The following is a 5,760-nucleotide window of genomic DNA, read 5'->3' on the forward strand; positions in this document are numbered from 1 at the left end:
CTCGAACTCCCGACCTCAGGTGATCCACCTGCCTCGGCCTCCAAAAGTGCTGGGATTACAGGCATGAGCCACCATGCCAGAATTTTCTTAAAAAAAACAAAAACAAAACAAAAAAAAAACCATAATACCAATATGAACTTGTAATATATTTTATTTTTTAAAAATCCTTTTATCTGTCCACCTAAAGTGTCTAGAATCAAAAATATCTCAGTAGCTATAAGTACTCCTGGCACCTGAAGGAGTTCAGAATATCCCACTGTAAAATATGCCATGCTGGCATGTTGACTGTTTTGAGTTAAAAATAATAAACAGCAGGTACAAGGACATTCTGATCTCCTTATTTTTTTATTTTTTTATTTTTTTTGAGATGGAGTCTCACTCTGTCACCTAGGATGGAGTACAGTGTCACAATCTTGGCTCATTGCAACCTCCACCTCCCAGGTTCAGGCAATTCTCCTGCCTCAGCCTCCCAGGTAGCTAGGATTACAGGTGTGCACCACCACACTCAGCTCATTTTTTGTATTTTTAGTAGAGACGGGGTTTCACAATGTTGACCAGGCTGATCTGAACTCCTAAGTTCAAGTGATCCACCTGCCTTGGCCTCCCAAAGTGCTGGGATTATAGGCGTGAGCCACCACACCTGGCCTGATCTCCCTTCTTTTTCTTAAAAACAAGAGATGAAATTACCATGTGAGAGCTGCTCTCCCTATACCGGGAGAAAAGAAACATTCTTATCACCAAGGATGGGAGGTTGAGACTGAGAGAATCCTGTACAAACAGACCTTACTAAAATAATTGTTATCTTCCTTTAGCCTCCACATACATTTTCATTACTTTACCACAATTGTTTAATGTTGTATTAAATTATTTAGGTTTTGTCAGTTCTTTCGGTTTAAATCCTTATGAGGGCTCCTCTGTCACAGAAAACATACAGTAAATAAATTTGTATGTTTCTGTTTTGTTAGTCTATCTAATGCGAAATTAATTATCAGGCCCGACCAGAGACCCCAAAAGAGTAGAGGTAATGTTTTACCTTCCCTACGCACCCATTATTGTCTCTAAATATCATTTCCAATTAAAAGGAATCAGAGAGCTTTGAGGAAATGGCTGAATCCAGGTCTGGGGCAGAAAAAGTACAAAATGAATTTGGAAAACTTTATCTCACCAGATAGCAAGTAAGCTATCAGAGATTACTAGGAATGTGTCAAAAGGATTTAGGAACCAACCTGAAGAGGCACTCACTGGCCAAATATGGAACAATTTGAATATCAATAAGAATGATAACTGTGGCCGGGCGCGGTGGCTCACAGCTGTAATCCCAGCACTTTGGGAGGCTGAGGTGGGCGGATCACCTGAGGTCGGGAGTTCGAGACCAGCCTGACTAACATAGAGAAACCCCGTCTCTACTAAAAATAAAAATTAGCCGGGTGTGGTGGCTGATGCCTGTAATCCCAGTTACTCGGGAGGCTGAGGCGGGAGAAGCATATGAACCCGGGAGGTGGAGGCTGTGGTGAGCTGAGACTGCACCATTACACTCCAGCCTGGGCAACAAGAGCTCAACACCGTCTCAAACAAACAAACAAAAAGAATAATAATTGCAATGGATTGAAGTATATTAATGATATTTAAATACATGAAATAATGAGACTTTAAATATTGGTCATTGTTGGAGGATGCTAGGGAACCAATTCATCCTTTTGAAAACTGGTAAATAAAGGAAAATAAGCATATATCCTGTCTTTCCTGTATGTACTCTATCATTAGTAAACAAATATTAGAGAATAGGAAGTTTCTCTTTATATATATTCCAGCTAACACGTGAAGATGGAATAATTCAATTTGATATCATCATTTTTCAAACGGTAATGAATTAAATATCATTTATGACTCCTAACATCACAAAGAGAGAGATAACCAAATATCATGGGCCTCCTGATAGAATACAACACTGCCTATGAAGTAGTCGTCCCCCCAAACCCCCCCAAAATTTGAACCTAAATCTCATCAAGCCTCTAGATCCAATATGCCAGAAATATGGAGGAGAGAAACATTAAATGACATCATATGAAGGCAATAGCAAAACCCAAATTATGGAAAACTACAGGAGGAACAACTGATTTTCTTCAATACATAAGCTGCAAGAATAAAACAAAGATAGAGGCTGGGCGCAGTGGCTCACACCTGTAATCCCAGCACTTTGGGAGGCCAAGGTGGGCAGATCACGAGGTCAGGAGTTCGAGACCAGCCTGACCAACATGGTGAAATCCCGTCTCTCCTAAAAATACAAAAATTAGCCGGGCGTGGTGGTGCTTGCCTGTAATCCCAGCTACTCAGGAGACTGAAGCAGGAGAATTGCTTGAACCCAGGAGGCGGAGGTTGCAGTGAGCCGAGATCGAGCCATTGCACTCTAGCTTAGGGGACAGCAAAACTCCATCTCAAAAAAAAAAAAAAAAAGAGAGAGAACTGACAATACAAATGTTGGAGAGGATGTGGAGCAATGAGAACACTCACATATTGCTGATGCGAGTGTAAAATAGTACAACCATTTTGAAAGCTCTTCGGTAGCTTCTTAAAAAGTTGAATATAGGCCGGGCGCGGTGGCTCAAGCCTGTAACCCCAGCACTTTGGGAGGCCGAGGCACGCAGATCACTTGAGGTCAGGAGTTTGAGACCAGCCTGGCCAACGTGGCGAAACCCGCCTCTACTAGAAATACAAAAATTAGCCGGGTGTGGTGGCATGTGCCTGTAATCCCAGCTAGTCAGGAGCCAGAGGTAGGAGAATCGCTTGAACCTGGGAGGCGGAGGTTGCAGTGAGCTGAGATTGCACCTCTGCACTCCAGTCTGGGTGACAGAGCGAGACGCTGTCTCAAAAAATAAAAATAAATTTAAAAATAAATAAATTAGGCATGGTGGCTCCCTCGCACCTGTAATCCCAGCTACTTGAGAGGCTGAGAGGGAAGGATCACTTGAGCCCAGGAATTCCAGGCTGCGGTGAGCCATGATCATACCATAGCACTTCACTCTGGGCAAGAGAGCAAGACCCCATCTCTAAAAAAACAAAAAAAGAAAAGTTGACTATACATGTACCCTATGACCCAGCAAATCCACCTCTAGGTGTTTATCCAACAGAAATAAAAACAAGAATGTTCTAGGCATCTGTATTAAAAAAAAAACTGGGAAAACCCAGCTATAGAAATTACATTACTGGTTGCTTATGGAAGGACTGACTGGGAAGAGGCATGAGGGAACTTTGTGGCCTGACAGAAATGTTCTATATCTGGAAATGTATTCATCAAGACTGACTAAGTGACAAAAAGAAAAAAAAACAAAAACACCACCTGATGGAATAGTGTACTTGAGATCTGAGCATTTCACTCCATGTTAAATACATCTCAGGCTTTTTTTTTTTTTTTTTTTTTTTTTGAGACCGAGTCTCACTGTGTCACCCGGGCTGGAGTGCAGTGGCTCAATTCTGGCTCACTGCAACCTCTGCCTCCGAGTTCAAGCGATTCTCCTGCCTTGGCCTCCCTAGTAGCTGGGATTACAGGTGTGCGCCACTACACCCAGCTAATTTTGTGTATTTAGTAGAGATGGGGTTTCATAATGTTAGTCAGGCTGATATCGAACTCCCGACCTCTGGTGATCCACCCACCTCAGCCTCCCAAAGTGCTGGGATTACAGGTGTGAGCCACTGTGCCCAGCCATCTCAGTCTTTTAAAAGGTGTTCCCACATGTGCACACACACACATACACACACATGTTAGAAAAGAGACTCAGAAGACAATCATACTCTGTAGACCTTCCCTGGATCCTGATTGAAACATTCTGATTTTTTAAATGTATCACATTTATGAGACAACTGGAAATTTGAACAGTGATTGGAATTTGACAACATTAAGGAGTTACCATTATTTTAGCTATGATAACTGTATTGAGGTGATTATATAAAATAAAGGCTTTGCAGGAAGGACAATGAAGATCCAGAGCCACAGGCTGCCCGTGTGCAGCAGGAAGTAGCAAGAGACCAGTGTCCCAGCAGAGCCTGCCTGTCTGGCTCATCTACCATTACAGAGACATCTCTGCCCATGGGGCTGAGAGACCCCAACCTTTCCCCACGCTAAAGCTGCAGGGTATTGAGGTACTGGCCAGATGTCTTCCCACAAAGGATCTGTGGTGGCATGGGGCAATGCGGCTCCTGCCAGTAACAGGGAAACTGACATGGTGGAACTAGCTGAACTGGGACCCCTACTACAAGAGAAGGATGGATGGGTTATCACCAACCCAACAAAGCTGAAGAAGTGCAAACATGTCCAATGCCTCAGGAAAAGGAGGAGAAGGCGAAGCTACTGATGCACTGCACTTCCACTATGCCACGGAGGAGATGGAGGAGTTTGTGTGCAAGGTCTGGGAGGGACACTGGAGGACCATCCCATATGATGTTGTCCCTGACTGACTGAAGGACAATGACTACCTGCTACATGGCCATAGACCATCCATGCCTTCCTTTTGGGCTTGCTTCAAGAGCATCTTCCACATCCATGTGAAAACGGGCATCATCTGGACCCATCTGCTTGGTTTCATGCTGTTTCTCTTTTGAGGATCTTGACCATGCTCAGACCAAATATGTACTTCATGGACCCTCTACAGGAGAAAGTGGTATGGGGACGTCCTTTGTGGGTGTAGTGCTCTGCCTCAGTTCCTCCTGGCTATTCCACACTGTCTATTGTCATTCAGAGAAAGTGTCTTAGACTTTTTCCAAACTGAACTACTCAGCGATTGCTCTACTGATTACAGGGAGCTTTGTCCCCTGCTCTGTTACTCCTTCCACTGTTCCCCACAGCCAAGCTCATCTGCCTCTTCTTTGTCTGTGTTCTGGGCATTTCTGCCATCACGGTGGCACAGTGGGACCGGTTTCCACTCCTAAGCACCGGCAGACACAGCAGGAGCATTCCTGGGACTTGGCTTGAGTGTTATTGTGCCCGTCATGCATTTTCCTATCACTAAAGCTTTGTCAGGGCCAGCGCCATGGGCTGGATGGGCTGGTCCTTCCTCACAGCTGTGATGTACAGCTGGCCTTTATGCTGCCCGAATTCCTGAATGCTTCTTTCCTAGAAAATCTGACATATGGTTCCAGTCTCATCAGATTCCCCATGTCCTGGTGGTGGCAGCATCCTTTGTCCACTTCTCTGGGGTCTCCAACCTTCAGGAATTCTATTATGGCCTAGAAAGTGGCTGTACTGATGACTTCCTTCTCTAAGACTTCCCACCTGAGGGGTGGAGGAGGAATTTCTCAAGTGCTTTTAAAAATAACTTCTGGCAGGCACAGTGGCTCACGCCTGTAATCCCAGTTCTTTGGGAGGCCAAAGAGGGAGGGTGCTTGAGCACAGGAGTTTGAGGCTACAGTGAACTATGATCATGTCACCACACTCCAGCTTGGACAACAGAGACCCCGTCTCTGTAAAAAATTAAAATTCAAAATGAAAATACCTTCTTCACTGAAGTGAGGGGAGTCTGAGTTGTCTGGAGGAAACAGAGAATTCAACATCAACCAACTTTCAGCCCCCTTCTACATTCACTAGGCACTGAACTTTCCATTTCCACTCCCCTAGTTTGGGAGGGGGAATGGTCAAACCTAGCCATCTCTTCCCTCAACAGTCTTCCTCCTCAACAAGGCAACTACGGGCCCTCACAGAGACAGAGGGACGTGCTTTGAAACTCATATTGCGATTTTACCCTCTCCTCCAACCATTTTTGGAAAAAA

At 44.5% G+C, this 5,760-nt stretch overlaps 1 pseudogene; it reads left to right on the forward strand.

Annotated features, from left to right (window-relative positions):
- Positions 1-4,148: 4,148 nt before the first annotated feature.
- On the forward strand, positions 4,149-5,256 carry LOC105549317 (annotated as a pseudogene).
- Positions 5,257-5,760: the final 504 nt, after the last annotated feature.

The sequence above is a fragment of the Mandrillus leucophaeus genome, unplaced genomic scaffold, assembly GCF_000951045.1.
Source record: "Mandrillus leucophaeus isolate KB7577 unplaced genomic scaffold, Mleu.le_1.0 Scaffold434, whole genome shotgun sequence".
NCBI classification, from domain to species: domain Eukaryota; kingdom Metazoa; phylum Chordata; class Mammalia; order Primates; family Cercopithecidae; genus Mandrillus; species Mandrillus leucophaeus.